A 14,207-nucleotide genomic window follows, 5' to 3' on the forward strand; every position below is an offset into this window, starting at 1 on the left:
TACGTAGTCGACCTCCACCATTCGGCCAAAACTGGACTCAGGAATTCGGGGGCCATCTACAAAACCCGTTCGCATAATAAAATTATGCTCGGGCTTGGGAGGCTTATGTACCGACAGGTCCTCCCGGCATAGACCGAGCGAGCGATTAACACTGCCGCCCACCAAGGTCACAATCAAGAACGAACGTCCAAACGAACGATTGTCCGAGCTTTCATGGAACGAGCGGTCTTCCAAGGTCGCCCATCCAGGCATGGACAAAACCCCTTCGCACAATAAAATTATGCTCGGGCTTGGAGGGCTTATGTACCGACAGGTCCTCCTGGCATAGACCGAGCGAGCGGTTAACACAATGCCGCTCACCAAGGTCACAATCAAGACCGGGCGTCCAAACTAACATGTACCGACCGATACTCCCCAGTCATAAACCGAGAGACCCTCCAAGAACGTTCGATTCATGAATGAACCGAACGGCCAGCCAAGATGCAATCAGGACCGAGCGTCCAGCCATTCAGGAACCGAACGCCCGTCCAAGATGGCAATCAAGACCGAGCGTCCAACCATTCATGAACCGAACGACCGCCCAAGATGGCGATCAGGACCGAGCGTCCAGCCATTCGTGAACCGAACGTCCGCCCAATATGGCAATCAAGACCGAGCGTCCGTCTAGTGTGACCAGACAGTAGAACCAGATGGACGCCCACCCAGGTTGACATCCCTGGCCGACCATCATTCCCAACCGACCCGCACTTTGTCGACTACACAGTTAAACGCTAATGACTCATTACAGCCCTTAACGAAGATTATGGTATGATTGGGCCGTTATCAGGTCCACGAAAGGTAAAAGCCCATTACAATCAGTATAAATAAAGGATTCCAGGTATGAGTTCTGGACAGATTGCTTAGAACGCAACATATGCATGCATTATAGAACGCTCTGTCATATAACTGACTTGAGCGTCGGAGTGTCTTTGGCAGGTACCCGACCACCCGGCTTGGAGTAGGAGGGTGACCATCTGGAGTACATAGGGAGAAACCCTACACAGCACGTCCAATCCTTGGTAGAGAGGTTGTCGTCCGTCCAGTTTTGGTCCGGCCTTCTTCAACTCGTGGGATTCAGCAGCGTCCGCCCAGCTCTCGTCAGCTCCAAGTGCCACCAAGCGCCAAAGCTGCTTGTTCTGCGTCCGTCCGGTTTTCAGCAGCGCCTAGAGCCCCTGGAGATAGAGCCGCTCGATCCGCTTCAGTTGGAGAGAAAGCGTCCCCCCGGTCCATAGCAGCTTCATTGCTCGTCCGCCAGCCTTTACCGTTCGTGATCGTCCGTCCGGTCTTCGACAAGCTTGTGTGTTTTAACAGGGTCCTCACTGATTCGGTCGAAACACTAGCAATTAGAGTTGTAATAGAATCACAAGACTCAGTATACGGGAAACTAATTATTTCCTAGTAGTGTTTTGATTGAATTATCTCATAATGGAGGTTATATGATCATTATTTTGTTGTGTGAAACGTAGATTATTAATTTGATCGGTATAATTGAATTGTGATTGAAAATTTGTTAAGAAATATGATGTGATATGTTGGTATTTTTTTTTGTAAATACTAATCAATTAAGATATATCTTTTTAGTCAATTTATTCTATGCAGAGACACTTTTGAACTAAATAGAGGTATTTTTTAAATGAGAAACAAAAAAATAAAATTGTGTAGATACACCAATTTGATTATTTAATATATTTGTGAAGTTTTTAAAATTATGCAAACTCAATATTGATAGACAAGCTAGCCAGTTGAGCCAAAATGAAATTTTAAAAATCTAGAAAGATCAAGTTGTTCTATTAGTTAGTAATATATATATATATATATATATATATATATATATATATTAAGAACCTAGAAAATAGAGTAATAGAGTAATAGAGTAGATAGGTGTATTAAAATAATGAGACGAGCTTTTTACTTTAAAAATAATCTTATAAAATAGATAGAACTTTCTAAAGCTCGGTTCATTATCTAAAACACTTCATCTCTCTAAAACACTATTCTCTACTCTTTCTCTCAGCTTCTCTATGAATTTCTCACTACCGAGTTGTCTGATTGATGATTAGGAGGTACCTAGACGTCCACGGCGTAGAGGGCTACACAACTGACCGATCAGTTTCTTGATTCTAGCTAGTAAGTCGTTTTCCCCCTTTCTCAGCATGTTCTTAAACCTGGATCATGCAATTTCTGCTAAGTTGCATGTGTCCTTGTAGTTTTATCCTTCAATTCTCAACTCAATTTAGATTCTAAGAGCTGTTTTATATCACTGATTGGTGATTCGTAGGTTATGTTGAGTTTCCTTGCAGTGCAAGGTACTAGTTGGAGTAGTTTCTGTGAGCTAAAGCAGTTTATCTCTAAGGTAAGGGGAGCTAGATACTTCTTTAAATTGGTTGTATGATATGTATATATGATAAATTCTGAATTGGTATGTGGTTTCGATCACTGTTTATGTTTTGAGTAGATTGAGTTGTATGTGCTGGAATGTTTAATCTGTGAAACTATATTGCGATTGCTTATGAACTTGATTTGGAGGAAATTTAATTGTTGTGATTGAACATATTGGAGGTACTTGATGTGAGAAATCTGTTGTATTATTAACTAAATTGAAAGTATAGTGAATTATGCATGTTTTGAGTCTTTTTAGAGGAAGTAGAGTAGTGAATTGGAGAGTTAGGGGTTATGGACTCAATTAGGCTGTTGGGACTAGCTTGGGGAAGTCCATTGTGGACTTGTTAGAGTCATCAAAATGATTAAAAACAGGTTCAAAGTGGTAGATTTGATTTGTAGTCCATAAGTTGATGAATTTGATGTTTTAGAGTAGAAATTGATCCATAAACACTTTAAATTGATGTTAGAAATGTTTAGAATTACTTAGACAAGTCTAATCAAGTATATAAAACAATCTGAGAGTGTTAGAAGTTGGGAAAGATAGTTAAAATTGGTAATTAGGTGGTTGAGTTGCTTAATTATGCAGAATTTGTTCTGCAGATTATGCAGACTCGCTATGCGAATAGATTCGTATAGTGAGTTACCCTAGGTGAGATGCTCTCTGCTAGGGCATTTCGCACAGCGAATGGGCGCGCTGTACTAATGGGTTGAGAGGGTTGCTCTCTGTTTGGTGATCCGCATGGCGAATTGGGGCGCTATGTGACTGGTTGGGGTCTGAAACTATTACCAATTTTATTCGAATAGCGAAAATGGGCACACAAGGATAGTTTGGGAAGTCTGAGCAACTATTTGGAGACTCTCGCATAGCTGATTGGGGCGTTATGCGAGTGGTTAGGGTCTGATGCAGTAAAAGGGTTTATTCGCACAACGAATTAAATCGTTGTGTGAAGGGTTATGAGGGGTGAGTCTCTGTTTGAGGGTTCGCATAGCGAGTTGAGTCGCTGTGCGAGAAACCTCTAGACTCGCTATGCGAGAAGGTGCGCTGAGCGAATTGTTCAAGTCTAGTTTATTATTTTCTTATTGGTTCATGAGTTGTTTGAATGATGGTAAATCATTGAATGTTATGTATGAATGTGTATTGAATTATATGAATATAAAAGGTATAAAATGGGAATTCAAAGTGAATGAAAGTATGATTTCAATGTGGTAAAAGTGAGTTTCAAAGTGGAATCTCTTAGTGAGATGTAAGTGTGTTTGAGAATGAATACAGAGGAAGCTCAGTATGGGGGTTATTCCTAAAACTCTAATGAACTTTCGTTCTCACATAGAGAGGATTGATTCATGTGGTGAGAGTAGTGGGAGGTCCTAGTGTAGACGCTACTTGGAGGTCTATTGCGCGAAACTGACTAACCTTGTGTATGGTAGGGTGAAACCCATGGCAATGGCTTTGCAACGCAGTAGAGGCCACCATAAGTGCAAAACCCGCCATAGCTCGGTATTCATTCTCAGTCCGGACGGTTTGTTATAGGTCTTAACATATTAGAATGTCTAAACTAATTTATCTTGCCTGAGTTAGCATGTGCATAATCTATGTTCTGTAATTATATGAATGTTTTTATATCTAGCTTACCCTTCTATTTTTGTGTTTGTGTGTTGTATGTGTGATGTTTCTTCTTTGCTATGATCATCTTGTAGGTGTGAGCAGAGGAGATGAGATCTTCGTGGAGCAGACGCTTGATGAAGAGAATCCAGTCGTTTAGTTCGTTATGGGGTAGTATTGTAGATAGTTTCGAAATAGATCGGTTGAATATAATTCTATAGTTATTATGGATAACTGTATGGATAATACTTTATATTTTAGTCAGATAATTGTACTATCTTATCATGCATGTGATGACTATAGATTATATAGTTTATACTATATATTTTTGGGATGTTACACACACATATATGTGTGTCTTTAATCCCTTTACTTTGATATAAAATTGAAATTATTCCTTATTGAAAACTTTGATACATTTTGGTTTTCAAGCTTTAAAAATAAACTAATATAATTTTTTTCATCTAATTATGTTTAATTCTTTTTACCTATCAAACAAGTTTCATTTAACATTTGAGTTATTATATTGTTTAACACATTCTTGTTTTCATATTTACTAATGAAACATTTGACACATAAGAAATTTAAGATAATTGGATTAAAAAGATTATATTCATTATTTTTAAAATTCAAAGACAAAATTGTATGGAAGTTCCAAACATAGGCGAACTCCAATCTCGCATCAAAATTAAAAACTAAAACATAAATAATATATAAGCATAATACTATAATGCACCTCTTAAGTAAGGACATTATAGGTTTTACAGTGTATACTTAGATAAGGTTTAGGAAAATTTAGTTTGAATTATGGGTGGTGTCATGGGTCTTTTTGGTTGATTATCGAAAATCTAAGAAAAGGGTGTGAGAGGTCTTTTTTTGGATAAACCTTGCCTAGGTAATGGAGTGGTATTTGGGTGAGAGTTTTTCGTGATTCTTGACAAGCCTTAGATAATGGTGAGTTAAAAAATGGAAGCTTATAAAAAATACAAAGATTATGCAAGAAATAGAATGAAAACACACAATTTATATTAACATAAGGATACAATTGGAATTGAAACGAGGAAAGGTAAAATGGTGAGTACCTTACCAAAGATAAGCAACCCTTACTCTTGATTAGTCTCTTGACATAATATTTGTTAGCTCTAAGATGGCAAGACTTGATACACTCTTTGGTAGCACCAAAAAGACAAGAGAAGAAACTAATTAAGAAAATTTAACTATGCAAGCACCATTTTCACTAAAAGAAACACAATAATTTTTTTGTAGCTCTTAAAATTAATTTATATTGAAAGAGTGAGTTTTGCAAGGTCATATGACTTTTAGGTCTTGACCACAGTAAAAATAGTAATATAACCACAATAATGTGCTTTACTAATATTATAATTTATAAATAGGGTAGTTCATGTAATTAGGTATTAGCTACCACTTATTGCCATAACTTTAGAATTATGTGTAAAAGAAAAAAAATACCAATGTGCTCTTATATTCCGAACAATAAATTGACTAGCGAATATGTAATAAAATATATACTTAATTGAAATGCAATTTTAAGCACAAACATCGTGATAGGTGACCAAAACTCCACTAACTATCATCATAATCAATGGATTCATCATTATATTATATTATTATTCTTATATTAAAAAATGTATGATTCATTGCAAAAGTCTGCAAATGGCATCGAGACAGAGACTTTACCTTTCCCTCCCCTGCACATGCACCTTTTGTTCGTCTCATCTACCTTGTATTTCTTTTTTTATTAACAAAAATAAATATGATCAAGTAAAATAATTGACTTGTCTAATCTATATAAAAAATTGTTATAAACAAAATGAAAAATTCTATTAATACATGGTCTGTGAAATTTAAGCAACAAAAAAATTGAATTGGGAAAAAACACAAATCCCATAAAAAGAAGTTTTCGTTCTCACTTCTGCCATCTATGGCATTGGAGTTTCCTTCTCTCTTTTGACTATTTTTTATTTTCTACCGTAACTCTCACAGTTGTGGGCTTGCGGCCTCTTCAATTGGGTACCAAACAATGCGATTCAATAATACCTTATTCTTACTTAATATTTGATTATTCATATGAAAATGATATTTCATTGTACTTGAAAAATTCTTATAGTCCAGAAATTCGTTAGAAAAGAACTTTGGGTTGTTCTGAAATAAGCTAAAAGAATGAATGAATAATGATTCCTTAACAAATGTCTAACTCCAGTAAATTTTGGATAAAATAAGATGTCTTTCAAATTTGATGAGAACTAGTCTTAGTCCATACGGGACACCTTCTTAATCCTATGCAATTATAAAATGTTATAAATTTTATTCCTTACCCTATATCATTTTGACCTGACAAAGGACCAAATTACTACAGTTTACAAAGTACAAGAATCAAAACCACCACCAGTTTTAAAATATAAAGACCAGAATCATCCTTTACTTATGCTTTAAAGTTTTACCCCTAAATTTTTGTTCATATACTATAACTAATAAATAATATATATATTGAGCATATAAAGTAAAAAAAACAAGGGGATTACCAATAATCTAAAGTTTCATATACTTTAAAATATAAGTTAAAAAAATAGAAAAGAGCAAGTGGAGGATTTTCTGCATAAATACTAGACAATCCTCACATCTCAAGGCATTTTTTACATAGGAAGATAAACCGTCACATTACATAAAACTTTTATTCAATGCATACTAAAACACGCAATGATTTGAGGGTTTGAACAGAGTATTAGTTTGGCAGACAAGTATTGTTCAGAAAAGTTGTTGATCACCCTGACCATCCTCTCTGAGGACCCACAGAGCTATGCACATTCAACCTGTCAAGTACCGAATTGAAATCAATGGCCTGTCCACTCTCCTCCATCCTCTGGATCACACTGACAACATGGTCTCCCCTGAATCCCATGCTCACCAATTTCTCAATCAACTCATTGTAGGGATGGTTGCGGACAAACTGCGACTGGTTGGGATTTCGAACCATAAGATTATGGCTTGGGGGGTTCTGAAGGGAACCACTTGTTGGAGGATATCCAGGTTGAGTAAAATGAGGTTGTGGTGGATGATGTGTTCTTCCTCCCTCACCCTCATACATCATGTATGCACTACCAGGAGGAGGAAGGGCCGGGAGAGAACCAGTAGGTCCATACATTTCACTTGGTGGTGCAGGAAAAGAACCCTTCATCTGCTGGGGTGGAGGCTGTTGTTGAACTGTTCTTCCAGCTCCTCCATATCCATATGGTATTGTGTCAGCTCGGCTAGATCCTGGCGGTGGAACTCCTGAATACGGCACTTGCATGGGCATGCTGTTTGGAAGTGTTTCTGCAGGTGATGGGTTTGTTGCTTGGTTCGGCTGGTATGGAGGGTACATAGCTGGAGAGGGGGGTCTTGTTTGAGATTGCATTGAGGGTGGCTGAGGTGATGGCACCTGCTGTGACCACTGTTGTTGCTGCTGGAGCTGCTGCTGGTTGTTGTTGAGGTTGTGGCTGTTGCTGTTGATAGTGAGAAAATTGTTGCACGGGTGGGGTGGGTGTTACTTGAGATGGTGTTGGTTGTGGGGCCACAAGTTGGGGAGTTCGATATTGTTGATCAGAAGGCAAATACTGGTTCTGGGGCACAGGTGTATTCTGCAGAGGGGTGGGAGGCATGTAATAAGGAGGTTGCTGAGGGGCTTGAGTCACATTTGATGCAGGTGCCTGAGCCTGAGCAGGAGGCGCTGCAGGCTGCTGCTGAGGGGAAATTTGATGAGGTAGAGCAAGAGCCAACTGCTGGTTGTTTGCATCAGATGCATTGTCAGTTTTTTTAGGATCTGTGGTTGGTGATGATCTCTCCTCGTTGGACTGTGAATGGGTGGAGGAAGATGATTCTTTCTGAGCAAGTTGAAGCTTGGCCAATTCTTTCTGAGTGTCAGCCAGCTCTTGCTTGTCTCTTAAAATTTGTACAGACCTGTGAACCTACAGAAGAAACACAAGAGTGTTTAAGGTTGGGAGTACTGTTCAACTTATTCCAGTAGTAATGAATTCTTAATTTAGCAATACTGCACAGGGTTGGTAATTGTGAACCTTGATGAACAAAGTATATTAAAAATCTGCAAATCGATATAAGACTGGCTGGGTTTGCATATTCAGATAAAGACTAATATTCTAGGTTCACATTACCAAAGAGCAACCCAAAAATCCTGACCCATTATGGTATTTCTAATCCAACTCCTTCGGGGCCAGAGATCTGTCGTAAGACCAACTAAACCATTCGACTTATGCCCCGCACCAGCCCTTATATTCAACACAAAGGATCCCTACCACTTGTAGCACTGAGCAAGCTAGGAACACCAGGGTATCCTGCAACACAATTGGAGATAACTTCGTCTTTTGAAATTACCTCGTGGCTGTGCTTGGATATCCTAGCTAAAGAATCAGAGATTGAGAAAGATGAAGAAAAATAAACTGAAATCATTAAAAAAGGATTTAGATCTCCAAAGAGTTTATTTTCGACAAAAAATACAATGGTGCCTTTTATCCAGGTCCAACTTTGTAAAATGTTTTGACTGTTGATTACACAGGTACTTTTTGCTAGATTACATTTCCACAAGGACAATGAGACTTGTGTTTTGAAATGAGCTAGGAAGTAGGTGCTACTCTGGTGGTAATGTGGTATGCATATCAACCAGGTACAAATGAAACACATGTTACAGTGCATCTATGCACCTGATAAAATATCTAATGATGAGCACACATTATTTTTTATTTTATTTCAAGTTGAGTACACACTATAATTTTTTTGAATATCTAATGGTGAGCAGAGCAAAATGGATTAATATGGAATAGAATGCATTTTCATTCTATTGTTTGGAAAGTGAATGAAACAGAATGAATTACTATGACTATTATTCCCATATTACCCTCATTCAAACAATTAGAGTGTGTTTGTGGTAAGAAGGAAAAGAATAGATGACAAATAAAATAATGAATGTCCATTTTAAGAGAAATAAAGAGATATGAAAAAAGAAAAGGAAAAATATATAAAAATGTCGCTTGTAAATTGATTTTTAATTCACACGACCTACTGTGATTAGTGAAAATCAATTATGCTTTTTAAAACCAACCATTATACATTATTGGCAGTTTAATACCATCAGTAATGTATAAAACAGCTAGTAAATGCAGAATTTGTCGCATTTTGAACAGCAAAAACTACCGTAGGACTGCACAATTTCTCAGTTTCAAACCGCCACAAGGTCCAATTGTCTCCCCACTCACAATTCCATGCAGTATAGCAAGGAAACAAAGGTACACCCTTTTTTTTTGTCTCCTCCCATTTCCACCTAACCAAACCAGGAAAATCCCTTATTTCTCATCTATTTAACCTCTCCATCCTCTCTATTTCGTACTAATTTCATCTTCGCCAAACATGTGCCAAGAAAAATAAAGAGAGAAGCAACTAAAGATTATAACAGCAATTAAATTTCAGTAGAAACTAAATTATTTTAGTAATAAAATAATGCATTTGAACAGAGTTGAGTTAGAATTTGATATATCAAAATATCATTCTGCATAAATGGCCCTAAGAAGTACCAACTTTTCAGTGCAGATAGAGACATGGAGGCAATTACCCTTCACAGCTCCAGTTTTGAATGAAACAAAAATTCTGGTAAAAAGGTTTATTGCCTCTGCCTCGGAAACTAACCACCTACGCATGCTTGTGCACAAGACTAAGGATATCAATAATCACTAACTGTTATTCATATATGTTCCTGTCCTTGGTGCTTTATATCTTGCTTATTCTTGCACTTAAAAATTTACTTGGTTGCGGGTGATGGTAGACTAGGTAGGATTCAAGGTTGTCAAACTCTGGAATGAACTCTGACCTATTATGAGCTCACGTTCCCAGGTAGATAAAGCAAGTTAACTCACTTTCAAACTCTTTCTAAGTAAACTCATACACTCATTAAACTTTTGTAAACTTGTGTAAACTCTCAAGTCAAGAAGCAAGTCAGCAAGTTCAAAATCAACATAAAATTCCCCTCGTTGACTATACTCAACAGTTTTTGTTAGTACTCAAACTATTTGAAGAAATTAAGTTATGTTTTAAATGCTTTCAGTGTAAGAACGTGTGTTTTTATGAAATTCATATATGACTTGGTCATTCATGTAATGTTTAATCTTATTTTAGCACTATTGTACTATCATTCTTTGTTGTTGTGGTTACTAATTTTCTTTACTATGAAATTAAAATACAATCCTAAAAGATATTATCTCATGCAATTCGTCATTAATAAATTTTTTATTATTCTTTTTTTACAGTAAGTAAACCCTTCCAAGTTTGGGAAGGGATTTAGTGACTTTTTCCCAGGAAAAGTCATGGTAACTTTAGTTAACTTTGCTTAATTTTTAACTGGTTTCCTTTGTATTTTTTTTTTTTGGAAAATTGAAGTTGGTCATTCAACACATCAAAATTAACTAAAGTTACGATATTTTTTTCAGGTTTATGAGTTAAATCTGTGAGTTGAGTTACACTAGTAGGCTGATAAAACAATCTCTATTAGTACATCCAATTCACTTATTTCAGTTAACAGAAATAAATGGGTAGGATGGGTGGGGTTATTGTGATTAATGGAGTTAGCAATCAATGGATGGTTTTGATTAAATTGAACATGGATCAATTGGATTTTTTTTCAATGCATTTTTGACAGATCACAAAAGCATTAATAGATTCTTTTCTATCCATCCAATATAATCCAACTGAAGATTTGTCCAAACTATCAAAATAACACCCCTAGGTCCAAGTACAGGTTGATTCAATCAAATCAAAATCATTTAAGGAAAAAAACTTTAATATCTCTTAGAATTGTGTCAATATATATCTGTGTTTGTTCTTGTCTCTATTATGCTTATAAAATATCATATAATCTGGCAGTTAGCAGGTTATTAGGTGACTTGATGACACTATGGAGAATCATATCTACGGTTGGGAGGAGGCTGGCTGAGAAGATAAAAACAAGGGTTTGCAATACCACTTATGAATGAGTAAAATAGTAAATTAATGATTATAATTACATCAATGATTTAGATTCCACACCCCCCCAAAGTTTGGGCTGGAGGATAAAAATTGGAAGATAAGATGGAATGATGTTAGTAACAGCACAATATAATTTCGATGCTAACAAACTATTATAGATATTATCAATTATAGTAGTGACTTACTTCTTGAAGGTGCTTTTCAAGAGATTTCAGCCTTGAATCTTGCTCCACATGGTCACGAGTTAAATCTGATCTCATTTCTCCAATAGATTTGTCAAGATTGTAACAGTATAATTCCAACTGTGATAGCCTTGAACTAATTCCCTCTAGAAAACGCATGAGGTTGTCAGCATATTTTTTCATACTCTTCTCTACAGTCGCAATCACATCTTGGCTTAAAGAATCTTCAGGTGGATTATAGGCAGTAGCAGGAAACATTGGAGTCCTCGACATCCTTGCTTTGTGAAAATCCTGCAGAATGTTTGTGGATACTAGATTAGAAAAGACATCATATAAATCATAGCCAGTACAAGAATACACATCATATAGGAAACAATAAGCATGAGAATGGTAAAGAAAACTAAGAAGAAAGCAAGCACAATAATTATGAGTAAACAAAAAACTCTGGTTACCCATAATAAGCAATATGATTCAATGAGAAAACATCACTTTACCACTTTAAGCATAAAACAAAAATTATGCTATCATCAGTCTCCTCATCCTAAACTATGGTATTTCCCTAATTTTCACCGATTCCCTTCTAGACATGATTCAAGGAATTGAACTATTGCTTACATCCATCCTCATATATCTACACCATAAAAGGTAAATAACACATTAGTTTTATTTTGGATGTGAGGACCGATCAATTATATTCCAAACATCCAGTGAATCATGACAATCAACCAATCAGTCAAGCTAACTAAAGTGCACAAATTAAAAGCATCACAACATCTGAATTGCCAAAACATATATAAGTGGCACACTTGGACACAATCCCTCATTGATTCTATTTCTCCCAACTGACAACCATGTTGACCTCGTACATCTCACACATCAATGTATTCAAATTGCATATGAAAAACTCAATCATGTGTACGGATAAAGAAAACCCAAAACTCAGGATACAAATGCACACTACAGCAGATCACTCCTTTTTCCTCTCACATCCAATCAAAATACTTCTCTTCTTTCAAAGTCAAACAGCTAATGCATTCATGCCCTCCACACTCCTAAATAAACTCCAAAATACCTTTGGCCCACCCAGATAAACACATATTTCAGTAAAACTTTCAATCACAACACGAACTCACATTCTAAGATTTCACTAGCCATTACAGAACAGCATAAACCCAAAACTGGGCAAGTCACTCGAACTTTTCCTATTTCAACTCCCAACAACCCATCCACCACTCAACAACTCAAATAAACCCTCAACGAATTAATTAAAGCTTCTGTTACACCAATAAGTCAAAAGTAACTTCACCAACCAGAAGGAATTCCACAACACTTGATGAAATCAGCTTCACATTCATTCACCACAATTTTACTAAAACATTCATACAACCTCGAACTGACATCCTAGCATGTCACCAACCCTAACTCAGCAAGTCACTCCAATCTTCACAATTTCAACTCCCAGCAACTCATTCACTTTCCGAAACCAACGTAAACACCCAAATAACCCATCCAGTCTCAACAAATTACAACCAAAACCACGATCAGGGATATAGAGAATGGGAGAAAACATAAAACAAAATAGAAACATCCACCGTCAATATTACACCTTTATCACTAAAAATGATAACTTCCCAAAACCCTAATAACTTTTACTCCAAACGGCCGAGACCCATATCCTGAACTTGCCCTCAGAGACCATAAACGCGCGAGTCAACGCACGAATTGACGCAAAAGGCACATGGGTAAATATACCATAGTTGAATTGGGAGCAATTACCGGATCCGTGTGATTGCCGTTAGAACTGGAATCGCGATTGGCGTAGTCATCGTAGGAGCAGAGGATGTCGTCGGAACCGAAATCAAACCCTTTGGAGGCAGAGTTTCCGCGACCCGATGATCCAGACGCCATGGCCGGAGCTTGAAGATGATGGATGATGCGTACAGAAGAATGAATTCAGAGAGAAAAAGGGTCCGAAGAGAGAGAAAAAATCTTCAGAGAGAGAGAAGATGTGTATAGAATGCTGCGTCGTTACTTTGCTTTTCCGCAAAACCAAGTATCGTATTGGTAACACTTTTCAAAAAGGAGAAAATGGTAGGGTTTTTATAGATATACGAACTTATAAGATTTAAAATAACAAAAATATGATAATTATATTCAGTTATATAAGCAACTTATAAATCAGTTTTTCTACCCAACTTTCTAATGCTAAATTAATTCTTAAAATGTCAAATTAATTTTGAATAATTTACAAAAGGATATAGCTATTGTAATTTTTTCTAAATCCGAGAACTAAGCTAAAATTCACCTTTTTAATAAATAAACTATTATTGATCGATTCACACATTCAGATACAAAATAATCATTTAGCCATTTTATTTATTTTTTTATATAAAAATAAATAAAAGGTGTGAGAAAGAGAATAATGTGAAAGAAACGTTTAAAAAATGAGGGGAATTGTGTTGGAAAAGATGAGAGGATAAGGATGAGATGCACCGACCACTGTTTTTTAGTTGTTGAGATGTTCTTGATTTTGGTGTGTACTGTAATGTATCATCCATTCATTATTATTATAAAATAAATTAATATAATTTAGTTATCTTTTCTCAAAGTTTTATATTAGGACCATATGATTGACTTTTGTATTATTAGTACTTGTGTTCAAAAAGTATTTCATAAAAACCACTCCAAAAATTGTTTATTATATTCTATTAAATATATTTAAATGTTTCATAGCCAAACTACTGGTCCCTATACAATAGTTAATGGATTGAAAGTTATATTAATTGATCTAAATGTTAATGATAAAAAAGGATAAGTATCTTCTAAGAAGAATATAAAATAAATAAATAAGTTGTAAAAGAATTTTGAACTAAATACAATGAAATACGTACATTTAAGGTTGAATTGAAGTAGATGCTATTATTATTGTACTAAAAAAATGCAACGTTTTAAAGAGAACGTATAGATGAATTGTAACA

The 14,207-nt window shown here is 36.1% G+C and overlaps 1 pseudogene across 1 annotated transcript; it reads right to left on the reverse strand.

Annotated features, from left to right (window-relative positions):
- Positions 1-6,560: 6,560 nt before the first annotated feature.
- On the reverse strand, positions 6,561-13,289 carry LOC124849196 (uncharacterized; annotated as a pseudogene). Its single transcript, XR_015780242.1, has 3 exons — positions 13,006-13,289; positions 11,233-11,520; positions 6,561-7,986 (listed from the first exon to the last, which is right to left on the reverse strand). The product of XR_015780242.1 is annotated as an uncharacterized LOC124849196 (transcript).
- Between the last annotated feature and the right edge of the window lie 918 nt (positions 13,290-14,207).

The sequence above is a fragment of the Vigna umbellata genome, chromosome 6 (assembly GCF_029865625.1).
Source record: "Vigna umbellata cultivar VRB3 chromosome 6, Vumbellata_1.0, whole genome shotgun sequence".
NCBI lineage: Eukaryota > Viridiplantae > Streptophyta > Magnoliopsida > Fabales > Fabaceae > Vigna > Vigna umbellata.